Genomic DNA, 26704 nt, shown 5'->3' with positions numbered 1-26704 from the left:
ATATGACCCACTTTAAATACAAAACAATGTTCAAATGGGTGGAATGCCCCTTTAAGACTGTGTTGAGCTGGGTGATGCAATCCCAAAGACCCTCCAGGAGAAAACTTCAAGAAGCTTCTCAGTGCTTACGGAAGCTTTGGAATGAATTCAACCGTCTTTCTATAATTGATGGACTGTTATGCTGCTCAGTTTTCTGTCCCCTCACAAGAAGCCCTGTAGTCCAAATGGTTGTACCCTCTGCTCTAATATCGGATATTCATTTGCAGCTGCATGGGGCCCCAGCTTCTGCCCATTTCTCTTCGGAGCGTGTGTGGGAATGATTGGGGACAATTTTGTTACTGGCCTTCTATGTACAGGGACATCAAAGCATGGTGTGAGCAGTGCAAGGCATGTCAGACACGGCGCAGTCCGGTTCCAGCCCTCTGTGCACCAATGGGGGGGTCCCAGTCAGTACGGCCATTTGAAAGGGTGGCTATGGACATCTTAGAGCTGCCTGTGACTTCAAAAGGAAACCGGTGTGTGCTGTTTGTCGAGGACTACTTGACCAAATTTGTCAACCTGTATGCTTTGCTTAGCACGTTGTCTGTTTGAGGACTATGTTCTGATTCATGGCGTTCCAGAGACTTTGCATTCAGACCAGGGTCGTCAGTCGTCAGCACCACTCCCTACCATCCGCAGTCGGACGGTATGGTTGAACGATTTAATCGGACCCTGATTGATCAACTGGCTAAGACTCTTTTGACCTATGGAGGGGAATGGGACAATTATGTGAAGCATGTGGCTTTCGCTTACAACACAACGACTCACTCCAGCACTCGTTTCACACCTTACTTCTTGACCCATGGTCGGGAAGCACAGGTCCCTTCTGATGTACTGTTACCCACCCGTGCTCTTGTTCCTCAGATGTCAGCATCACATGCTGAGTTTGTTTCCAAATTGCTGACAAAACTGAACTCTGCCTTTAGCAGTGCACGGATGCACAGTGAGGCAGCCCACGACCGTCAAAAACTGTACCATGATGTTGGATTGCGTCACCAGGTAGTAGTCCAAAGTAGTCGATTGCAGAGTTCACACGCATAGGTTTAATACCTATGATCACGCGCGTGAACTCGGCAATCGACTACTTTGGACTTCAACCGAAAAACAGGATGTAAACAAAGGTATTTGCGCTGGCTTAAATAACATCATTTTTATACATATCTTTCACATCTACTGCAGTCAGACTCACTCGTGTTCACTCACAAGGAATCACTCACATTTTCTGTGCACTTGTAATGACACATCAAGGATGTTAAGAGGCTAAAAGCAGGTTTAGTACTTGCCCCATTGAAGTCAACAGGGTGCAAATTTGAAAAATAGAATAACTCGGTGTAGGCAACACCGATTTTTGTCGTTGTTCTCTGTATTGACAGCACTCCAAATGTACAAAAAAATGAGCTCAATGTTAAAATTGACCGGAGTTCTCCTTTAAAGTAACTGTATACCTATGTGTATGGGAGAGTCCAAGTTTGAATTTGTTCTATCGTAGAGCCTATTGTAACTGTCAAAAACCCAAAAAATCACATGGAATAGATCACATGTGTTCTATTAATAGGCTTGTTGCAGTAACAGTAATGTGCTATGTACTCTGTTTTGTTTTTCATTGTACACAGCTGTGTATTGTTTATGATGGTTGATGTTATTATTCTGAAACATAAATGGGGACGTTTATTTTGTGAGGGGGGGACGTATGTAACAGACTTTGTTGAATTCTGTTATGATGCACTAATTCTGGATGTACTGGCGCTCGTTGTATATGTGTGTATGCAAGGTATTTTTCTCCTCGGGGCTTTCCGTAGATAGGCATGGGTCATGCGCACTTGGTACTGGAGTGTTGCGGGTTTTTGGAGTTGGTGATCTGAGATGTTGAATAATAAAGTGGAGAAGAGTTCAAACTCAACAATCGTTTATTGTTTTCTTATTTCTGAGTGTTAGGCGAACCCTGTTTGAACGCTCGGTCACACTAGCATATAAATGTTTAGATAGTGTATGTGTGCAGTGCCGTAAAGCAATTTTTTACCTCGCGAGACCTGATTTCATGCGATACTTCCTGACGCTGAGGCCGGCCCAAAGTTGCAAGGGTGGTTTTCCCTATCACTGGCGCTAGGGGGATGTGTGAACAGGGAATGTTCCCAGAACATTCACTAACGTTCTTTAAAAGTTGTGTAAATGTTAGTACAAAACGTTATTGAAATAATGTTTTTGGAACGTTCTTATAACGTTATTAACGTTCTTGTAATGTTGAGAGAAAGTGTTCTTAGAACAACGTTCTTGGAACATCTTTATGACGTTATTTGTGCTTGACTAACGTTTTTTTTTTTCGTTTTTTTTTTTTCTTTCTTTTATATAGCGCTTTTAACAATGTAGATTGTTTCAAAGCAGCTTTACAGAGATAAACGTATAATTTAAGAGATTGTTTTGGCTTTATAGCGGTTCTTTAATAAAGTTATTTTCCAGCTAAAGTTAGTTTTGATTGATTCGCTTCCGTCGCAACAATCATTTGTTATTAAATTAGGGGCCGTTAAGACGACACCATTCTCTCTACACAGACTTTAAACGCGAACCTGTGAGAAACGCTGATGGCGTTCACATGCGCATTAAGAATTGGTTCTATAGTTATGTGCGTTTGAATATATGTGCGCAGGTTTGGAATTCCCTACAAACCAAGCCTAAACAAAGTACTGGTGTTTCCTTATAATTTTTGATACAGAATTTTATTTTATTTTATCAATTCGGGGTAGATACGCGAATTGAGTTTCCCGACGACGCTTTATCTGTAGAGTGGTAAAGGGATCCTCCATAGGGAGAGACTAGTTGGCACTTCAGCACTGCGTTGTCATCGGGTCCAGGCGCAGGTCCTTCATCACATCTGGATACGGCCTGGATCCGGCAGGCTGCGGGAAAACCTCGGGATAAACAAAAGACACTAAAATTAGCGTAGATGCCAGTCTTCTTATGATGTAACGAGTACATCAGGATTTATGGGAAGTGTTCCCGGTTCCAGCTGACCTAATCTATGCAGCCTAACACTGAATTATAGAAGTCTATAATGTATTATGTGAATGCTAGGTCAAAGAGATGTGTCTTTAATCTGGCTTTGAACTGACAGAGAGTGTCTGCTTCCCGGACAATGTTAGGAAGACTGTTCCAAAGTTTTGGTGCTAAATAGGAGAAGGATCTACCGCCAGCAGTCGATTTTGATATTGTAGGTATAATCAACTGGCCGGAATTTTGAGATCGCAATAGACGTGAAGGAATATAATGCGTTAAGAGCTCGCTCAAGTACTGCGGAGCTAAACCATTTAGTGCTTTGTAAGTGATCAGCAATATTTTAAAATTGATGCGATGTTTAATAGGGAGCCAGTGCAGTTTTGACAGAACCGGGCTAATATGGTCATACTTCCTGGTTCTGGTAAGATCTCGAGCTGCTGCGTTTTGAACTAGCTGTAGTTTGTTTATTAAGCGTGCAGGACAACCACACAGTAGAGCATTACAATAATCTAGCCTTGAGGTCATGAACGCATGAACTAACTGTTCCGCATTTGTCAATGAGAGCATATGGTGTAATTTAGATATATTTTTAAGATGGAAAAATGCAGTTTTACAGATACTAGACACGTGACTTTCAAATGAAAGATTGGTATCAAAGAGCACACCCAGGTTCATAACCGCCGACGAAGACTTAACAGAGCAGCCATCAAGTGTTAGACAGTATTCTAGGTTATTACGTGAGGAAGTTTTTTGTCCAATAATTAGAATCTCTGTTTTTTCAGAATTTAGAAGTAGGAAATTACGAGTCATCCAATTTTTTATATCAGCTATGCATTCCGTTAATTTTGTGAATTGGTAAGTTTCGTTAGGTTTTGAAGAAATATACAGCTGAGTATCGTCGGCATAACAGTGAAAGCTAATGCTATGCTTCCTAATGATATCTCCTAATGGTAGCATGTACATAGTGAACAGCAGCGGTCCTAGTACTGAGTCTTGTGGTACGCCATACTGAACTTGTGATCGATGAGACATCTCTTCATTTACTGCTACAAACTGATAACGGTCAGATAAGTATGATTTAAACCATGCTAGTGCAATTCCACTAATGCCAACATAATTTTCGAGTCTATTTAAAAGAATGTTATGGTCGATAGTGTCAAATGCAGCACTAAGATCGAGTAACACTAATAGAGAGACACAACCACGATCGGATGATAAGAGCAAATCATTTGTGACTCTAATGAGAGCTGTCTCAGTACTATGGTACGGTCTAAATCCGGACTGGAAATCCTCGCAGATATCATTTCTTTCAAGAAAGGAACACAGTTGTGAAGACACTGCTTTTTCTAATATCTTTGACAGATAAGGTAGATTTGAGATCGGCCTGTAACTGACTAATTCTGTAGGATCAAGTTGCGTTTTTTTAACAAGCGGTTTAATCATAGCCAGCTTAAAGGTTTTTGGTACGTATCCTAGAGACAAAGATGAATTAATGATATTAAGAAGAGGATCTATGACCTCTGGAAGTATTTCTTTCAATAGCTTAGTCGGTGTAGGGTCTAACATACATGTAGTAGATTTAGATGATTTAACGAGTTTAGTAAATTCTTCCTCTCCTATAGCAACGAATGAATCAAATTTTTTCCTCAGGGAGACTACAATGCACTGCCTGATGCGATACTGTAGTAGACGGTTGCATAGTTATAATTTTGTCCCTGATATTATCAATCTTATAAGTGAAGAAGTTCATAAAGTCATTACTGCTGTGCTTCTTGGAAACTTCGGTGCTTGAAGTGTTATGAGGATGCAGAGATGAACCCAAGCGCAGACAGAATGCACTACACACAAGGTTTATTGACGACAATAATGGGGAAAACAACCCACGAGGGGGCAAAACACAGACAGGACAACAAGTGACAAAACTAGACTATGACTTGACGTAACTAGACTACAAATAAACAGCTAATACAGAAACAGAACTTTCTCTTGACAGGGTACTCACAGAGAAGAGCAAAGTCTCACAATGAATAATAGCATGTATCATGTAACAAGTAACGGCACAAGACGGCAAACACAAGGGGATTAAATAGGAGACTAATGATAACACAACAGGTGACACAGGTAAAGCAATAAAGACAAAACGAGGATAACAAGGGGGCGGGGCAAGAGAACAAGACAACACAAGCACATGGCCCAAACAAATGACCATGTGCTTGTACACAAAACATGGGTTTGTCATGATCCTGCCTCAAGAATTAAAGAATGACAAGGACTAGATGGCAGAATCATGACAGAACCCCTCCCTTAAGGAGCGGCTTCCAGACGCTCCTCAAGGGAACATCAAACACGGGACATGACAGACTGTGACACCGACACAAACCAACAAAACATGACAAATAACAATAAAGGTAAACAAAACACAACGACAGGGTCCGGGTGACATAGCAAAAATAATAAACAAGGAAGGGGAGGAGACGGGACAACAAAGTTCATGGGGGGGGGAAGTCCATGGTGGATGGGTGGAACGGAGGTCTTAGGATGACGGGACGATGGCTGATGGCGAGGGGTCCGGGCAGACTTGGATGGGGACACATGAGGAAAAGTCTTGGGGGAAACAGTCCGGGGTTTAGTGGAGACAGGGGTGACCGGGGAAACACACGGCGGCTTGACAGGGGTGGAAACCGCAACAGGAACAGAAACAGGGGGTACAGCGGGTGACAGGACAGGAATCATGACGGGGGGTACAGCAGGCAACTGTGGAGTGGGAGAAGGTGCCGGGCTCGCAGAAACAGACCAGGAATCAACGCTCCCCGAAGTAGAATAGGAATCGACGCTCCCCATCTCCGATTCTGTAGTGGCGTTGATAGTAGCTGACGCTGGAACAGAGCTCTCTGCAGCCGGCTTGGGATCAGCGATCTCTGCAGCCGGCTTGGGATAAGCACTCTCTGCAACCGGCCTGGGATCAGCGCTCTCTGCAGCTGGCCTGGGATCAGCGCTCTCTGCAGCTGGCCTGGGATCAGGGTCTGGGGACAAGGCAGGACTGACAGGGACTTCTAGAATCTTGACAAGACGGGATAAGTACTCTGACAGGGTTCTTGCAGCAATGATGATCGGCATCTCTTGACTAGCTGAAACGGAGCGCAAAACAGCCTCAGCAGCTGAATCGGCCGCTGCTCTCTCTGCAGCACTCACGACTGCAGGCTCGGGAACAGCTCACTGCTGCAGACTCTGGAACCGCGCCTTCAGCAGCCGATTCAGGAATAGTACCTTCGGTTGCAGCGGGCTCTGAGACCGTGCTCTCAGTTGCAGTGGGCTCTTGGACAGCACCCTCAGCAGCAGCGGACTCCGGGACAGCGCCATCCGTAGCAGCAGGCTCTAGGACAGCGCTTTCTGATGCAGCGGACTCTGGAACAGCGCTATCCGTAGCAGTAGACTCTGGGACAGCGCTTTCAGTAGGAGCGAGCTCAGGGATAGACAGAGACAGAGGATTGGAGGCTCCCTTCCTCCTCTTCTTTCTCCTTGGCCGCGGAGCAGATGCTATGGTTGGACTAGCGACTGGTTGGGGAAGCTCAACAGGAGCTGTGACTGGGGCATGGAGGATAGTCTCTGACAGGGCTGATTCCGTCGCAGAGGACTCTGATGCCGACTCCCATGAGGTCCGTCTCCCTCGCTAGCCGAGGAGACTTTCGGGTACGACTGATGCCTCAGGGGTGGAAGTGGAGCCAGCTTGATTCCCCTGGGTAACCACAGCCAGGACACAACCCTCCGGGATCACTGACAGCTTGGGTGATGGTGACGACAAGGTGGAACCCCGCGACTCCCTCTGCAACAAACAATCCACCATCTCACCAAACGAGCAGCAGACCAGCTTCTCCCGTTCTGCCAGGGGTGGAGGAGCGTTGAGACCCGCAATGAGGTAGCGGTTGAGGAGGATATCAGGTAGGAACAGCCTCCTCTCGTTCGCGACCCGGGCGTACTCCTTCAGAGACCACTCTCCCTGGGGAGGAATGGGCAGCTTGCCATTCCTTGCATCGGAAATAGCCCTCAGCCACCATTGTGCAAGGTCATCCGGGTTATGCTCAACAAAAGAGGACATACTGTCTGCTGGGTTCCTTGTTGGCCGGTTCATTCTGTTATGAGGATGCAGAGATGAACCCAAGCACAGACAGAATGCACTACACACAAGGTTTATTGATGACAATAATGGGGAAAACAAAACCCACGAGGGGGCAAAACACAGACAGGACAACGAGTGACAAAACTAGACTATGACTTGACGTAACTAGACTACAAATAAACAACTAATACAGAAACAGAACTTTCTCTTAACAGGGTACTCACAGAGAAGAACAAAATCTCACAATGAATGATAGCATGTATCATGTAACAAGTAACAATGAACCGGCACAAGACCGCAAACACAAGGGGATTAAATAGGAGACTAATGATAACACAACAGGTGACACAGGTAAAGCAATAATGACAAAACTAGGATAACAAGGGGGCGGGGCAAGAGAACGAGACAACACAAGCACATGGCCCAAACAAATGACCATGTGCTTGTACACAAAACATGGGTCTGTCATGATCCTGCCTCAAGAATTAAAGAATGACAAGGACTAGATGGCAGAATCATGACATGAAGCTTTCTTTTTCGTTAGTTTAGCCACCTTTTCAAATAAATACCTAGGGTTTTGTTTATTTTCTTCTAATAGGTTTGAAAAATAAGCAGATCTAGCAGCTTTTAAAGCCTCTCTGTAAGCAATCGAGCTCTCTTTCCATGAAATGCGAAATACCTCTAGTTTTGTTTTCTTCCAGTTCCGCTCCATTTTTCTGGCTGCTCTCTTAAGGGCCCGAGTGTGCTCGTTGTACCACGGCGTTGGACTATTTTCTTTAATCTTCTTTAAGCGCAACGGAGCAACTGTGTCTAAAGTGCTGGAAAAGAGAGAGTTAAAAGTTTCTGTTGCAATATCAAGTTCTTCTAAGCTATCCGGGATGCTGAGATGATGAAACTGATTAGGAAGATTATTAATAAAGCAATCTTTAGTGGCAGAAGTGATAGGTCTAACATATACACGAGACTAGATAATGATCTGAGATGCTCTGCTGCAGAATTTCAACGGCATCAACATCTATTCCATGTGATAATATTAGATCTAGAGTACGACAATGAGTAGGTCCTGACACGTGTTGTCTAACTCCAATAGAGTTTACAATGTCTTTAAATGCCAAACCCAATGCATCTTTTTCATTATCGATGTCACCAACAATTAGTACTTTATCTGCAGTCAATATTAATTCTGATAGAAAGTCTGCAAATTCTTTGATAAAATCTTTATGGTGCCCTGGTGGCCTGTATACAGTAGCCAGCACAAATCTCAAACGTGATTTATCATTTATACTATATATTTTTACATTAAGTACTAACACTTCAAAAGAATTATATTTAAAACTTGATTTCTTAGTGGTTTTGAAAATATTACTATATATTACTATAAATTACAGCAACACCTCCCACTTTGTGTTTCAGACGAGGCTCATGTTTATAACAGTAATCTTGCGGGGTGGACTCATTTAAAGTAATGTAATCGTTTGGTTTTAGCCAGGTTTCTGTCAAACACAGCACATCTAGATTATTATCTGAAATCAAATCATTAACAATGAGTGCTTTTTAAGTAAGCGATCAAATATTCAGCAACCCAAGCTTTAGCATTTGATCATCTGTATTATAGCTGTTTTTTATTTGTTGAACATCAATTACATTTTTAACCTTAGATGGGTTTAAACGTTTTTTTGGATTTCCAAATTCGGGGAACAGACACAGTCTCTATATGATGATAGTTAGGTGAAAGAGGCTCTATGTGATGGGATTTATCTGACCTTGGTGACGTGAGGCCGCTAGCAGACGGTCGGTTAAGCCAGTCTGTCTGCTTCCTGACCTGAGCCCCAGACTGTCATGTTTGAGCTCTAAGACTATGTGCCATCAACTTTTTCTATCAACATTACGTTCTCATAATGTTGATAGAAAACGTTCTTAGAACAACATTCTCAGAACGTCCTTATAATGTTAGTATTTTCTAATGTTATATTTAGGCTATCATAAAACGTTCTGGGAAAATGTTACTTGCTGAACAATCACTACATTTATATAATATGCCTCTATACATCCATTAAAACATTTTAAACATCACAGTAGTTTATAACACCATAGACCCCAATAAACCAGCATGTATATAGCCTATTAATAAATTCATATTAATATAGGTTATTCACATATATGTGAAGCACTGTTAAATATACTGAAATACATTTATGAAAATATATTTCAAAAATACATTGACCATAAAGCTTATAAATTGTTCCTCATGTTACATCTGGAAATGTGTACATATACAGTATGATAAAATATATTCATGCCTTATATCATTTATAGTTTTTAATACATGTTTTTGCAATTTTATTTCTACATTAAGTATTGTCGTCGCTTGATAAACTATTTCACTTGGACTATTTTAACAATCTTTTTACTAACTTTTCTGGACCGGCAGAAGGAAATTGCCTATGGAGGAGTGAGACAGCTCTCAGATTTCATCAAAAATATCTTAATTTGTGTTCCGAAAATGAACGAAAGTCTTACAGTACAGATCCACTTTTTTTTTAGTTCGCGCCAAGATGGCGTCTGTGTAGCTAAACCGTTTCTGTCTTGCATAAACTTTTGTGCAAAACTTAATCTAATTTTTTCCTTCCTTGATTTTTTGCATTACTTGTACAAGTGTATTTATGTTTTGAATGATTCTACAACGTTATTAAGCTGGAATTAAGAACATTTGCCTTTTGGGACTGAATTGAACGTCTATCACGGCCTGCCGAGTGCGTTGATTGAAACACACGCTGCCGAAACGTAGCCTGAGTCAAATGGAAGGAATGGCGGAAAGTGTGAAGCGTGTGCATGATAAAATCACCCCGAAGTCGAAGAGGATTTAAGTATGGATTGTTTACCATCTTCAGACACCTCGATCAACAGCCCTCTTCCTAAGATACGACGACAGGTATGAGATGAGATATATAGATAGAGGTATATAGATGAGCCCTTACACGGAAATACAAAAATGGTAGACTGAAGGCGATTGAGAGGCTGGGAAAAAAGCAAGATGATTTCATGGAGAAGTTACTGAAAAATTGAAATGTCTGTTGCATCCAATACGACCCTGATATCCCAACTCGCCACTAAAGTTGATTCAGTTGCCGACAAAACCGAGAGGGCTGTAGCTAAAACTAACGAACTAACAGTTAACGTTAGGTGTTCAAGTAGCGGCTGTGATCACTGAAAACAAACAACTGTGGGAAAAAGTCGACGAACTGGAGGCATATAAAAGACGGTGGAATTTGAAAATGTCTGGTATTCCGGAGAAGACAGGAGAAAACGTGAAAATGATCGCAATGGATATTTTTTCTCGAATCTCGCCGGGATAGACGTTCTTCAGACTTCCATTGATATCACACACAGAATTCCTTTTGAATGTTGGCCTATTTGTTATTTGATAGGTTTTGATATTCTCTAAACCATGGAAGGTTAAAGAGATAAGTTTTGCACTTTGTTCCTTCTCGCATAGTTAACTCTTTTGCCCTAAACACAAAAACTATTGGTTGTCCCACATTCCATGTCTGAGAGGGAATTTGTGGGAAGAATAAGGGAGGAATTTCCAGAAGTGCAGCAGTGTTAATTCGCATTCTGCGGATTAAATCGCCACAGACAGATTATCCCTTTAATCCTCCCCACAGTTTGTCCCGCTACCATAAAGTCCTGCCAGGAACTCACGTTCTGCTGTGTACATAAGACAGAGGATATGATTCTATACACTTGTTTTTTCAGCTGCTTTTATAATGTGCATTGTGCACAAGTGTCAACATGTGGCATCTGACCAATCAGTTTTGAGAATTTCCATTCTGATCTGAGAAATGCTCAAAGGCAACGGAGAAAAACTGTAGTTGATAATTTATATGTGATTAAATGACACTTCTTCAGCAAGTAATTTGTTTTGATAGAATATATTTTTGTTACTTTTTCAGGTTCTGGAACCAGCTGGAGATGAAGATGTAGTGCAAGATGACAATGTAAATTTTTCAATTATTAAAATGTACGATATTAAAAGCAATCCATGATTTACATGTGACAGTTTTCAGCAAGGAATATGGTGTTTTTCTAAGAACAGCTTTTTGAACTTTTTCAGGTTTTGGAGCCAGCTGAGGATGAAGCTATAGTGCAAGATGACAATGTAATTTTTTTATTTTAAGATATTGAAAGGAAACTTTTGTTCAGCAGGTAATACTGTATACTGTAAACTGTTTTCTAAGAATAGCTTCTGGAGATTTTCACAGGATGAATTTTGAGTGTTTAAGCTTTCGAGTGACCTAACTTATTATGATTGAAAATGTGATTGGGGAAAAATGGCAATGAAAAAGCGTCCCGCTACAGTTAGTAGGTTAATAGACCAGAGTTACACAAAGCTTTTGTTTGCTAGATCAGTTCCATTAATTATCCATGGCTTCATTCTATTCACAAACAGAAATCACTAGTTTTTCTTATTGTGTTCTATGCTGCACTATTACCTCAAAATCAACATTTACATTATATTTTCATAAATCTGTGCAGGATTTAAGGGAATGGAGGGCCCTAAGGCAACAACAAGATATAGAGTACAGTAACTCCCTAGAAATTGACAGAGCAAGGGTAAGTATGTGTCACAGAGCTACCCCCCAGCAAACACATTTACGTTGTGGCAACGTCTCTGGCACGTTGCATTTCTGCTATGGCAACGTCGCTGTCTACGTGCTCGCAACATTGTAACAACGTAGAATTGTAAGACGCGACAGGGCTGTAGCAACGTTGTTGCGCGACATTCAGCAACTGAGAGACGACGTTCTGACAATATTTTTATATGGTGTATTTTGTTAGATAATTATATACTTTTTATAGTTTATTGTTTATCTATATTATTATTTAATGGGGCTATCAACACCTGCAAGTGTAGCCTACACTTTGAAGAGTAAAAATGACAGGAGGTTTCGTTAATTCAACTTTATTAAAACTGCATATAATCAAATTGCACTTCCAAAAGTCATACATTTGTGAAAAAAAAAAATGGAAAAAAAATAAATAAACGTATATACAAATTTATTTTAAGTATAAAAAATAAAACATAAAAAGCAAAGGCAGATCAGAACATTTAATGAACAAAACCGGGTCTGTATGGCGGACAGTAGCCGAAAGCAGGTGTCACCGGGGAAACATCCACAAATCCAGAGGAGCAAAGAAACGAATGAGACTAAATAGCGGAAAAATCAAACGAAAAACTAAACAGTGCGAGCGATGCTACATTAATCACATTAGAAATTAAAGTTGTAGGTTGTGTTTGATAGCTGAGGTAGGCTAAACGCAATACTCACGTATCCTTGCTCGATGATGAATGAGAACACAATGAGCCCAACAACAGGTGGTTGGAATTTAAAAGGCTGATTTTCCCGCTTCAGGGTAGTGACGAGTACATATGTAGTCCAGTGGTTGTCAAGACACCGTTGGCACAACCTTAAGCAATGGCCCTGAACGGTGGTTTAATGCCAACATTGTGACAACGCTGTAACAACCTTCACTACACAACGTAGTTATAGCAACCTTTTGGCCATGTTGTTAAAACGTTGTTAGAAGGTTGGCTACGTTGTGCCAACGTTCTGTGTTTGCTGGGCCTCTGTTCCCTGTGTTCCCCTTGTTAGCCCTTTCTAGAAAACACATGAACACATACTTGGGTTTTAAAGACTCTTTATTTACCTGGATGTACCAGCCATGGGAGAGATGGATTAACCACAGACCCACACAACCATACACCTACAACTAGACTTTTGTGTCCCAGACTGGCCACCTGAGCACTAACCCGGAGGGCATTTAAGCTTTCCACAAACTGTTGATTATCACCTGGATCAGCATACATGGTGGTGGCCATCTTGATTTGGGTAAAAGACTGGAATGGGTTTTTTTCATGATTTTTATACCTGTGCTGTGTTGCGTCATGGGAGTGGGAGATACCAAGTATGGTGGGTAAGGGGGTGGAATTGTTTGGATATTGTTATTGAGTTATTGATATTTACTTCCTCTAATTATTGTTGAACTGAAGTTTGTGCTGTGTTATTTAAATTTGTGTGATGAAGGAAATGGGGTTATTTGATCTGTTAATACTTTTACATGATCTTTAACACATGTTCATGGTCTTTAATACTTTCTCCTGTGATTATTGCTGAGAAATGGTTGTACCCATGTGTATAAATTATCACACAAGGAAGTGGTCAAGAGAGTCTAGGACTGATGGTAGTGAGTGCAGTATCTGCTGAGTACTCTGATTGAATGGTTATACCTGATCCAAGGTTATTGTTTTGTTTTTGTTTTTTTGTATATTGAAGTTGTTGTTTTTCTTAAGTTTTTTTTTTTTCTGTTGAATTTTTACATGTTTTTGGCACTTGTGAGCACCTTGCACTTTACTGGCTTGGGAGAACTTAAAATAAACATAAAACTGGCATTTCACGTCCTCCATGTGTTGTTTTGAAGAATACTGGCTGATCTGTGACAGTATAATAATACAAAAACAATAATAGGAGTTGTTCTGAACCTGTATGAGTTTTTTTTTGTTTTTTTGTTTTTTTCTGTTGAACACAAAAGAAGATATTTTGAGAATGTTGGCAACCAGACAGTTGATAGTAGCTATTGACTTCCACAGTAGAAAAAAGAAATACTATGGAAGTCAATGTGGACCATAAACTGTTCTTCAAAATTTCTTATTTTGTGTTTGTACATTTTCAAATGTAACAGGAGATAAGGAGACAGATGGAAGAGTATGATGTCGAAAAGTCTGTTCAAATATGATGTCTTAAAAAATTAGGCCACATTATCTTTGTGTATGTAATTGAAAAGTTTTAACTTTTTAAAAAGGCAATAGATGATCGCCGGAGGCATATATCAGCAATTGTTGAGCCGGCCAGTGGTCTTATGATACAATTTAAATACCCAGACGGGAGAATCCTGAAGAGGAGATTCAATGTCTCTTAGTCATTTCAGGTTAATTGCTATTTCACATATATACTTATTTGTTGAAGAAAGATATTGATTTTGTTTCAATTACGGATCATTTATTTAGCTTCTGACAGGACCTGGTTGCATTTGCTGGTGTTGATGACATGGCAAGTGAGGTGTTCACAGTTATATAGCAGTCTAGTAGGTACCTTAGAGGATCATGGCATAGATGGGCCTTCCACTCTTTATGTGTTGTGGTTATCTTCGGAGGAGGTACAGGTGAGAACATGTGATACATGTGTGTTTATATTATATGATTACTACAAATAGTAATTATTTGTGCATCAACATCATTATTATTATTTTCTTTATTGAAAGAATACTGATATTTTTCATTCATATGCTGGTTTCACTCCCTCAATTCAAAACAATATACACTCACCTAAAGGATTATTAGGAACACCATACTAATACTGTGTTTGACCCCCTTTCGCCTTCAGAACTGCCTTAATTCTACGTGGCATTGATTCAACAAGGTGCTGAAAGCATTCTTTAGAAATGTTGGCCCATATTGATAGGATAGCATCTTGCAGTTGATGGAGATTTGTGGGATGCACATCCAGGGCACGAAGCTCCCGTTCCACCACATCCCAAAGATGCTCTATTGGGTTGAGATCTGGTGACTGTGGGGGCCATTTTAGTACAGTGAACTCATTGTCATGTTCAAGAAACCAATTTGAAATGATTCGAGCTTTGTGACATGGTGCATTATCCTGCTGGAAGTAGCCATCAGAGGATGGTACATGGTGGTCATAAAGGGATGGACATGGTCAGAAACAATGCTCAGGTAGGCCGTGGCATTTAAACGATGCCCAATTGGCACTAAGGGGCCTAAAGTGTGCCAAGAAAACATCCCCCACACCATTACACCACCACCACCAGCCTGCACAGTGGTAACAAGGCATGATGGATCCATGTTCTCATTCTGTTTACGCCAAATTCTGACTCTACCATCTGAATGTCTCAACAGAAATCGAGACTCATCAGACCAGGCAACATTTTTCCAGTCTTCAACTGTCCAATTTTGGTGAGCTCGTGCAAATTGTAGCCTCTTTTTCCTATTTGTAGTGGAGATGAGTGGTACCCGGTGGGGTCTTCTGCTGTTGTAGCCCATCCGCCTCAAGGTTGTGCGTGTTGTGGCTTCACAAATGCTTTGCTGCATACCTCGGTTGTAACGAGTGGTTGTTTCAGTCAAAGTTGCTCTTCTATCAGCTTGAATCAGTCGGCCCATTCTCCTCTGACCTCTAGCATCAACAAGGCATTTTCGCCCACAGGACTGCCGCATACTGGATGTTTTTCCCTTTTCACACCATTCTTTGTAAACCCTAGAAATGGTTGTGCGTGAAAATCCCAGTAACTGAGCAGATTGTGAAATACTCAGACCGGCCCGTCTGGCAACAACAACCATGCCACGCTCAAAATTGCTTAAATCACCTTTCTTTCCCATTCTGACATTCAGTTTGGAGTTCAGGAGATTGTCTTGACCAGGACCACACCCCTAAATGCATTGAAGCAACTGCCATGTGATTGGTTGATTAGATAATTGCATTAATGAGAAATTGAACAGGTATTCCTAAAAATCCTTTAGGTTAGTGCATATATATATATTATGGAAGCACGATACTGAAGAAAAATGCGTTATACGATAACTCATTAAATAATGCGATATTCAATATGCGATACGATAATGCTTTAAGTGTGTAAAATGAACTTAAATTATCTTTAAAATATATTTAAAATTATATAACCTACTAGGGGTGGAGCCGAACCCGAATACGGTATTCGGAAAGGCACAAATAATGTGTTTTTTACGAATACTCATTTCGAACAAATACTTTTAAAGTATTTGTATTCGGGAACAAGAAAAACTTTATATCAAAAAGCTGCGTTTCCTCATGAGACGTGGCGACCGGCGGCGCTGCTGATGTGGTGGCTGTAAATCCACTTGTTGATAAGAAAGGAGGAAAGACCCACATATGGAAATATTTTGGATTAGGCTAATGTCACGTTGTCATAAGGGGCCGTTCACATAGCGCGCTTTTTGCGCGTGCAGATTTCAAATGTAGGCGCGCGGCAAGCACGCTTATAACCATAGACATAACAGAAGCGAGCGGCGCGCTCGTTTTTCCAGGCACGCCTATGTCCATGGTTGCATCGCAACGACAGACGCCACGAGAGAGGAGAAAGCGGTGCGAACTGCGATCTTCATGATGACGAGGAAGTATCAGCAAAGAATTAATTGATTTCTAGCCCTTGCATTAGCTTTAGATATATTTATGGAGATGAGAAATGAAATAAAAAGCCGTCATTATGTCATTAATATCAGTCCGTCAGAAAAGCAGTTCTAGGCTTATTCTTGGCTGGATAACTCTTAGCAGGTTTAAAACGCCCTTTTAAAATTAAATATGAATGCAGTTTTGGATTAAATAAAAGTACAGTCAAGTCAAATAAAAATACGTTTTATCTCCTGTATAGTTTGGTAACACTACAATAAGATACCATTCATTAACATCACTTAATGCATTATCTAACATCAACACATTGAGTGAACAATATATTTTTACAACATTAATTAATGTTTGTGAATGTTATTTAATACAAACACTTGATTGGTCATGTTTGTTCACTTCATTCATTGTGCATTAAATAATGTTAACAGAAATAATGTTAACTTTTGATTTTAAAAATGTATTTTTAAATTAACCCCAAGAAGAATAATTGCAACAGTACATAACTATTGTTTATTGTTAGGTAATTTTATCTAATGTTATCTAACAAATGGAATCTTATTGTAAAGTGTTTTTAATACTACAGTTTCCATCTTTGTAACCGTGATATACACTTTAATATATGTAAATTTAATCTAAATTAAGCTTTGGTACCGAGAACTGTGGATTTTCACTGGTATTGGTACCGAATACTGAAATTTTGGCACCGTGACAACACTAGTAGCTCTGTTAGCTCTGTAATTTAGACAATAGGCTGTTGACAGAGTAACGTTAACGTTGGTAATGCTGTTATGTTATTTTCTTTTCAATGACGTTCCTTGTTACATGTTCATTGCTGGATTTATGGAAAAACATCAACCAATATTGCATAGCCATAATTATTATAATGGATATAATTAAAGAGTACTTACGCTATAACGTAAATTAGAAGTGTAACGCAAAAAAAAATGATTTTTACACCTATTTTGAATTTTACTCGAATACAAATACAAATACAAATACTTTTCCCCCCTCAACAAATACAAATACAGATACAAATACCGGCTGCTGTGCACACCCCTATAACCTACATAGTGTTTCACATTCTTTTTGTGACAAGAAAACATCCCTACAACTTCTGAAAGTGAACAGCAGTGTTTTACTGTATCATTAGAAGTGTAATTTTAACATCAGTGTAAACCACAGGGTTAAGGGTTTCAGGTAGGCCTACATTAGGTTTATTTAACAACAGAAACTGAATAATCAAATGTAAAAATAAACACTGCTCAGTTTTCACTGTGTGAATTAAATATATATACTGATTCTTATTAAAGCTACAAAAGTTATTAAGCCAAGAGCAGAGATTGATTTTCTCTTTGTCTTTTGTTCATGACCCCAGTTATTGCAAGCCGTTGCGATATGTATATTGCAATATATACATTTGCGATATTTCAATAATTTTGATATATTGTGCAGCCCTAATTTATATGTATAAGTATGTAACATACATGTAATGAATGTGTTATCATTTCAGGAAATGCGAACAAATACGGACATGTCATCGACTGGATTGTCGCCCGCTATTTCACCTCCAAGGCCCACTATTTCACTTCCACTATATGCCATTTCACCTCCACGGCCCGCCATGTCTCTCTTGTCACTTGGCATATCTGAAGAGTGAGTAGTGAATGCTTACTTCATAGACAATACTGCTCTTAAGCAATAAAAACACAACATGCTTGCATTTGCAAACAAGGAGGAATTCACTTGTTTTGTAGATGCACCATTCTTTATTCTGGTGAAAAGTAGCATATAAATGTTGTACAAAATGTCTAGGTTTGGGTATCAGAATATGCGCATGAGAAAAGATATGTCATTTAATTCCTTCTTTATGTCAATGTATTTTTTGTCTACAATACAGACATTTGGACATTAGTGACATGTTGCGTTGCCTGCAGTCGAGGGTGAGGCAGAGGGCTATCACTGCCAGTCAAGTTAATGTCCTCTGTGGAGAGGAATTTGATTGTGCGGTGAGAGCTTTCAGTCGGTCCACGTTTGATCCTCAGTCCAGGCTGGATGTGGTGTTTGTGGATGAGAGTGGAGTGGGTGAAGGGGCTGTTGATGAAGGTGGGCCGACAAGGGAGTTCTGTCGCCTCCTCATGGGCCAGCTCCAGGAGCACCATATTTTTGAAGGGCCTTCCGAATCACAAGCTTTGGCTCTAGACAGTGTTGCTATGTTTGCTTTCCACAAAATCATCTTAAATATCACTATTTTAATATTATTATATGATATCATTAGTCACTGGGTATCCTACACTAGCACTAAACACAAATACATTTTAATGCATCAAGACCATAAATTTGACATTTTATTCCTCTATAGCTCTACACAACGCGATAGGCTTGTGGGCCAAATGGTAGCAGTTTACCTAATTCAGGGAGGGGTTTCTCCACACTTCTTCTCCCATCGGCTTTTCAGGCAAGTCAGTGGCCTTCCACCACTTGCCCCTTCCATAGAAGAGGTGGCAGACCCAGAGTTGCAGGACAAATTGCGCAAGGCAAGTTTGTAAATGACTTTATACTGTAATATCATTACAATGTTAGAACAGTTAGTAAAGCGGCAATGTACTGGTTTGTAGATATGACTCTTCTTATGAACTGGACCTGTAACTCTCACATGTAAAGAGGTTAAAGAGTTTCCAGGCATTTATTTAATAGGTAGTAATTACTAATTAAATACGTAGTTTAAATAGATATACATCAATTGTCTATAAAGGGACAAATGGCTTTGAGAGTATTTTTATAACCTCAGAAATTTCCCATGCTTTAAGAGAAGCATCAAATGCTCCTCTAGTGTTAATAACATGCTAAGAAGTCTATAAAAACTCCATAATAACCATCTGTGACAACTACAAACCGTCTAGCACCCCCCTAGCAACCGTTTGTGTGTGTGTGTAGAAATAATGCGTCCCACTGTTAATTTCTATTTCCTGTCTACATGCAAATGTAAATTAATATATCTTCATATCTTCACAGACAGGGGTGTGAAGTAACGAATTACAAATACTCACGTTACTGTAATTAAGTAGTTTTTTTCAGAAATTGTACTTTTTTGAGTAGTTTAAAAATTGTGTAATTTTACTTTTACTTGAGTACATTTTAAGTGATGTATCAGTACTTTTACTCCGCTATTTTCCTTCTGTTTGTGGTCGTTACTCATTACATGCTTGTTTTAATTTTAATTTTATCCATCAACGTGATTGGATCGAGTAATCGGTCTCGTGACTGTCATCAAATCAAATTAAGCATAGAAAACTTTAACTGCCTATTCCTGCTGTTACTCGTGACTGCTGTGGAAGTGCATTCTTCAACAATTCAATCCAGATATCAAGCGTCTTCCTCTAATATGCTTAGGTACATTTCACATTTCTGCTTAATATGGTATTTATATATAGGCTGGGCTATCTACAGGGCCTATTTGGTACCGTTTTGGAGAGAAATTGGTTATTTTTTAATCTCTCTATTTAACCCATCTCATGGTGTGTGATGCTGAACTATCATACGAGTTTCTAAAGGTTTTTTGAATTCTTTGCACAGTTATGAATATTGATATTTTATGTGCAACAATAGCATGCTCAGGCTCAGTGGCCTTTCGCCTAATTTTAAATGCTTTTTTTTTTCAAATAATATGATTTAAATGGTGATGAGTGTACTGCAAACATGAGTATGAGTATTTGAAGCATTTTAAAAAGATGGATGGATAGATATTCTTCAATCTTTCTGACAAAGAACAAAATATAATGTGAATTACAGTATGTGCAATTTTTTTAAATGTATAAATTGTAGTGCAGTGTTTATTATAAGGGGGTAGAATCTGCAGCTCAGTACTCACTACTCATGAGTACTTTTAAATTAGCTACTTTTTTTACTCTTACTCAAGTAGTTTTTTGGACAAGTACTTTTTACTCTACTCACACTACATTTTTTGGAATGTAATGGTACTTTTACTTGAGTATGTTTTTTCAGTACTCTTTCCACTACTGTTCACAGATACCTCTCAACAGGGGATTCGTTCAGGACAATATCCAGCAACAACAGGGTTGGCCACTGCACTGTGGGAAGAGTGGTGAAAGAGGTGTCAGGTGCCATCTGGGATGCCCTGCTACCTGAGTACCTGCCTGCACCATGCATGGAGGACTGGCGTGCCATTGCAGAAGTGTTCAGTCATCGCTGGAACTTCCCCAACTGTTTTGGTTCGGTGGATGGGAAGCACGTGGTCATCCAGGCCCCAGACAACTCCGGCTCCCTATACTATATCTACAAGGCGCATATTCCATTGTGTTGTTGGCAGTGGTCGATGCCGACTACCTCTTCAGGGTAGTTGACGTTGGTGGATATGGCAGGACGAGTGACGGCGGATCCCTCTACAACTCTGCCTTTGGTGAGGGCCTCCGAGATGGCACCCTGGACCTCCCTGAATCTGCGGTCATCCCTGGGTCTGAGCATTGTAGTGCAATGCCATTTGTGTTTGTAGGAGATGAGGCATTTCCCCTCCGCCTGAACCTCATGCGCCCTTTCCCTGGCCCTCATGTCCCTAGAGAGCAGAGGGTGTACAACTACCGCCTCAGTCGTGCCAGGCTTGTAGTTGAGTGTGCTTTTGGTATTCTGTCTTCACAGTGGAGAATGTACAGAAGAGTGATGGCTGTCAGCCCCACTACTGCTGAGACGTGTGTCAGAGCCACTTGCGTTCTCCACAACTATCTGCGTGTCATGACCCTGAGGAGAAGGCACAGGGCAGGTAGTTACCCTAGGCCTGGTGATGGTAGTTGCCCCCGGGGAGTTTCCAGGATGTCTGCTAACAACGCCACACGGGAGGCCTTGAGAGTGAGAGGCAACTTCGCCTCTTATTTCAGCGAAGAGGGCGCTGTTCCTTGGCAGGTCCAGCCATAAAACGATCCAGCAGCTGCATAACACAACGGCTCTTTTAAGAGCCACCCACATTGTCCTTTAAAGGCATAGTTCCAAAGTAGCACAAGCATTATACATACATTGCTCTTTAAAAGCAAAGGTCCATGTTTCATAAGTATAACACATGGAAATGTAAAGCATAGATATATGTGATACACCCGACTTCCCCCTTCACACAGCATTTTCACCCCACTGTTATGAAAAACATAGAGCCCTTTTAGCCTGAACAACCACACTAAATAAACTTCACAGGGATGTTACACTACTAGACACCTCCCCTGACCCTTTGTGACAACTCACCTGTTCTAACTCAACCTTGTCATTAAACTCTTCATTCTGTGTATATATAATACATATATCGTCAGTTTTCTTTTTTTCATAAAAAAATGGTTATTAGTTGTTAGTTTAGTTAATAACCATTTGTTATTAATGGTTATTTATTAGTAGATAAATAACCATTTATCTACTAATAAATGGTAGATTTAGTTACTAAATCTAGGTAACGAAAATCAGAATCAGATTTTAGTTTAGTTATTTATTAACTAAATAAAATAAAGTAAATTTTATGGTTTAGTTATTAGTTGTACCTCTGAAGTTTATCTTTTTCTTTATGTGGGTATCAACAGGATTCATCCAAACAACATTCTATTGTACTTGTACAGTTGCAATAAATCTATCTATCTACAGTACCTATCTATATCGGCTTAGCAAATGTGCACAGCAAGTATAAACCCTACAGAATAATGAACACTGATGAACAAAATTTTACTACATTGAACAAAATATAAACTTACTGAACAACATGAACTTATTGAACAAAATAAACTTAAAATAATAAATATAAATATGAACTCAATGAACAAAATATTAACTTAATAAGTATAAGTATGAACTTTTTGAACAAAATAAACTTAAAATATTAAATATAAATATGTATAATGTACAACACAAACATGAACATAAGTAACATTTTAAATAAAATGACTCCCCTCCATATCCGCCTCATACACTAAAGAATATATTTTAAATTTAACCTCGGCCCTCTTGCAGCCGAAGGGGTAGGTGCTGGTGGGGGGATGGGTGCAGCTGGGGGGAGTGTGGCAGGGGTAGCTTGGCGGGGCAGATTGGAGGTGGTTGGCCTACCCTCCATGAATGGGGCCAGGAACCCCATCACAGCCATATATTTCCATGGCCGAGCAGATGAGGCCCCAGCCCCACTCCTGTTACGCTCTCCTTCCTCTTTTCCCTGGTGTACTGGTCCCTCAAGCTCTTCCACCTTGAGCGACACACATCCGCTAATAATAATAAAAATATATGTATGAGAAAATTACAGGCTATGAATCTGTCTGTGCATCTAATGCTAATTATTGGTATTAAGCTATTATTTTAATCTTGCTTTAAGCTGCATATTGATATGCCCATTTCAAATGGTTAGATCTGTCATGAGTTATGTATTTATTTATTTTTGTAAAAGTCCATCAGAATCTCTCTACCTACCAACCTACCTGCTATCATAAATACTACTAGCCTATGAACCCGTTTCTGCAGATGCACGTGCTGTCTGCTACCATGTTATCTGAATGTTGTACTGTTAATAAAATTTTGGGTGAAAGAACGTTCCAGCAACATTATGCTAACCTTAAGATAACGTTCCAGCAACGTTAAGCAAACTGGACATTTCCACGTTTTTTGAACATTTCAAATCAACATTCCCACAACCAAAATGGAATGTTTGGAAAACGTTCTCAGAACATAATTTTGTTGGCTGGGAGACCACCATTCAACCCGAAAAAAGTCATATAACCATTCCAATGACTCTGAAGCTGTTCAGTTAAGGTAAATTAAGCTAAAAAGAAACCCTAAAAAAAACCTGCATAGTTCCCCCTTAAATAAGATGCTTTTAAATAATGGCCACTTTTTAAGTGTTGTCATGGCAACTTGCAAAACTATAAACTGGGTTTAGAGGAAAAAAACAAACCGATAAAGTTAGATCGGTAGTTGCTCATCTTATCCGAAGTTATTTTTCTCTAGAAAAGCATAGTTAAACATAAATATTCAATTATAATTAGTTATACAAATGATAACTAGACAACAAACAAACTATGCCCCTCGCAACAAGCCTTTATTGGCCTAACGTCGAATTTTTTTTTATCCTTTATTTTTACAGGCAAGTCATTAAGAACAAGTTCTTATTTACAATGGCGGCCTGACAAGTGGAATAACCACTTAGGGAAAGGGGAAGTAGAGTTAAAAAGTACAAAACATTATAGATACTTACAGGTAAGCAATTACATAAATACAATTGAAAACTCAACACAGTAGACAACAGACCACATTGACCAGCTATATGTATATAGAAATGATGAATGGAGCTACATAGAAATATTTGCTGAGAAAAAAAAAAAAAAACTTCTTCTTCTTTCTTTCTCCTCCTTTCCCCTTCCTTCTTTTCTTCTTTCCTTTTCTTCTCTCCTTTTTCTCTTCCTTTTCCTCCTTATTATTTTTATTTTTGACTATGAAGAGAAACAGCTACATGTGTCCGTGAACAGGTGTGAAATAACAGATTTAAATGATGAAGTTGAAATTTGCTTATCAATTTTGAGAGTATTTTGGAGCGAATTCCAGTCCCGAGCGGCAGCAGATTGAAATGATATTAGACCGATGGCTGTTTTGGTTTTGGGGATTATTAATTGAAGATAAAGTGAAGCCCGGGTATCATAAGTGACGGGCTTTGGCTGCAGCAGGTGACCTAAGTAAGGCGGTGAGTGGCCAAGAAAGGTCTTGTAAATGAAAGTGAACCAGTGAATTTTACGGCGATTGTGAAGGGAGGACCAGTTGACAGATGTGTAAAGAGCGCAGTGGTGTGTGTTGGACGGAGCATTTGTGGCAAACCTGATAGCGGAACGATAAAGAGTGTCAAGTTTTGACAAGGTGGATTTGCAAGCAACCCTGTAAATGGTGTCTCCGTAGTCTAAAATGGGTAAGATGGTCATTTGAATAAGAGTAAGTTTGGCAGAAGTGGTGAATGAAGAGCGGTTTCTGTAAAGAAAACCAAGCTTGGCTTTAACCTTAGATTGCAGCTTAGATATGTGGGTAGAATAAGTAAGAGATGTGTCCAACCAGATGCCCAAGTATTTATATGTAGTGACTTGTTCTAAAGTAGCCCCATTACAGGTGGTGATGTTAAGTGCTGGTGGAGGCGTAGTACCCTTTCGGTGAAACCACATGATTTTTGTTTTGGAGGTATTGAGACTGAGGTTGAGTTGTGTAAAGGATTGTTGAAGTTGGTAAAAGCTTTCTTGCAGGGTAGCTTGAACAGCATCAGGGGAGGGACCTGTGGCATAAAGAACTGTATCATCAGCGTATAAGTGAATGAAAGAATTGCCAGCTGCCGATGGAATGGTATTAATATAAATTAAAAAAAGAGTTGGAGCAAGGATAGAACCTTGGGGCACACCCCTGATGATCGGGAGAGAGTGGGATACAAGGTTTTCTAATCTTACACTTTGAACCCGGTGTGAGAGAAAATTTGTGAACCAAACCAGTGAGTGATCAGTGACACCAATGCTGCTGAGTCTGTCAATGAGTATGTTGTGGACCACAGAATCAAAAGCTTTTGCAAGGTCAATGAATATAGCAGCGATGTAATCAATACCCTTAACTGTTACTCACTTTGGCACCGATTTGGTTTCCACATTGACCAGCTTGCAGGTGAACAATTTCTCCCATATGAAAACAGGCTTAACTTACCTAAGACAAAGTTATCTGGTCAGAAGACCTGCCCAAATGGTCCAGATCTCACCGAATCCATGGTTCCAGAATCCAGGTCGACAAGAACAGCACGAGGAACATACTTTCCACCTGTCGTAGTAAAGTGCACATTTCCACTCTTAAATGTAAAACTTTGAATGACATTTTTTTATGTTTTAATACATTGCAAATGCAAACTGACCAGTGGCTTCATTGTAGTACACATTAATCCGCTCCAACTGCAGATCACTGTCCCCATGGTAAGTTCCTGTCGGGTCAATTCCGTGCTCATCACCTCCCAAAACTGACCACACAGAAGAAAAGGAGTCAATATCAACAATTTTATCACCTTAAATGTCTTCAGAAATGATATTAAAGCGGTGCTATGCAGTTTTGGCAATTTCGCTTTCTCTATAGAGCTCCCCCTACAGCTTCGGAATAGATATTTGACAACACTATCGTCAAAACTCGTTGGCGACTCTCCCCCTACCATCTTCTCCCGCTGCATTTGTTTTCAAAGAAGCCGGCGAACGCACGGAGCCATGTCCACTGAGGTATGTATGATACACAGAAGGCTAGCATATAAATGTTTAGATAGTGTATGTGTGCAGTGCCGTAAAGCAATTCGTTACATCGCGAGACCTGATTTCATGCGATACTTCCTGACGCTGAGGCTGGCCCAAAGTTGCAAGGGTGGTTTTCCCTATCACAGCCGCTAGGGGGGTGTGAGAAGCCCATCTAACAGGGAACGTTCCCAGAACATTCACTAACGTTGTGTAAATGTTAGTACAGAATGTTATTGAAATAATGTTTTTGGAACGTTCTTATAACGTTATTAACATTCTTGTAATGTTGAGAGAAAACGTTCTTAGAACAACCTTATAATGTTATTAGTATTTTCTGAATGTTATATTTAGGCTATCATAAAACGTTCTGGGAAAATGTTACTTGCTGAACAACCACTACATTTATATAATATGCCTCTATATACATCCATTAAAACATTTTAAACATCACAGTAGTTTATAACACCATAGACCCCAATAAACCAGCACGGATATAGCCTATTAATAAATTCATATTAATATAGGTTATTCACATATATGTGAAGCACTGTTAAATATACTGAAATACATTTATGAAAATATATTTCAAAAATACATTGAACATAAAGCTTATAAATTGTTCCTCATGTTACATCTGGAAATGTCTACATATACAGTATGATAACACATATTCATGCCTTATATCATTTTATAGATTTTAATAAATGTTTTTGCAATTTTATTTCTACATTAAGTATTGTCGTCGTCGCTTGATAAACTTAAGGTGGAGCCACTGTAGTCACTTGGACTATTTTAACAATGTTTTTACTAACTTTTCTGGACCGGCAGAATGAAATTGCCCATAGAGGAGGGAGACAGCTCTCAGATTTAATCAAAAATATATTCATTTGTGTTCCGAAGATGAACGAAAGTCTTACGGTACAGATCCACTTTTTCGACACGACTGTCGCGTGCACTGGACATCAATCACACCTTATAACGTACGCTTATAACTTTTCATTACGGTCTACTTTCGGTGTATCGAAATAACGTATTAGACAAGACTGTTAAACAGATCGTCAACT

At 39.8% G+C, this 26704-nt stretch overlaps 2 long non-coding RNA genes across 2 annotated transcripts; one reads left to right on the top strand and one right to left on the bottom strand.

The window, feature by feature from the left end:
* The first annotated feature begins 11097 nt into the window (after positions 1-11097).
* Positions 11098-11721, top strand: LOC307154139. The gene is made up of 3 exons (XR_013820281.1): positions 11098-11145; positions 11262-11306; positions 11684-11721. It is a non-coding gene; the product is annotated as an uncharacterized lncRNA (long non-coding RNA).
* A 10682-nt stretch (positions 11722-22403) lies between these two features.
* LOC307154136 lies at positions 22404-25354 on the bottom strand. Its single transcript, XR_013820280.1, has 3 exons — positions 25277-25354; positions 25075-25185; positions 22404-22619 (listed from the first exon to the last, which is right to left on the bottom strand). It is a non-coding gene; the product is annotated as an uncharacterized lncRNA (long non-coding RNA).
* Between the last annotated feature and the right edge of the window lie 1350 nt (positions 25355-26704).

Source organism: Squalius cephalus (assembly GCF_949319135.1).
Source record: "Squalius cephalus genome assembly, contig: scaffold_107, whole genome shotgun sequence".
NCBI classification, from domain to species: domain Eukaryota; kingdom Metazoa; phylum Chordata; class Actinopteri; order Cypriniformes; family Leuciscidae; genus Squalius; species Squalius cephalus.
This window is presented reverse-complemented; position numbering and strand designations above follow the sequence as displayed.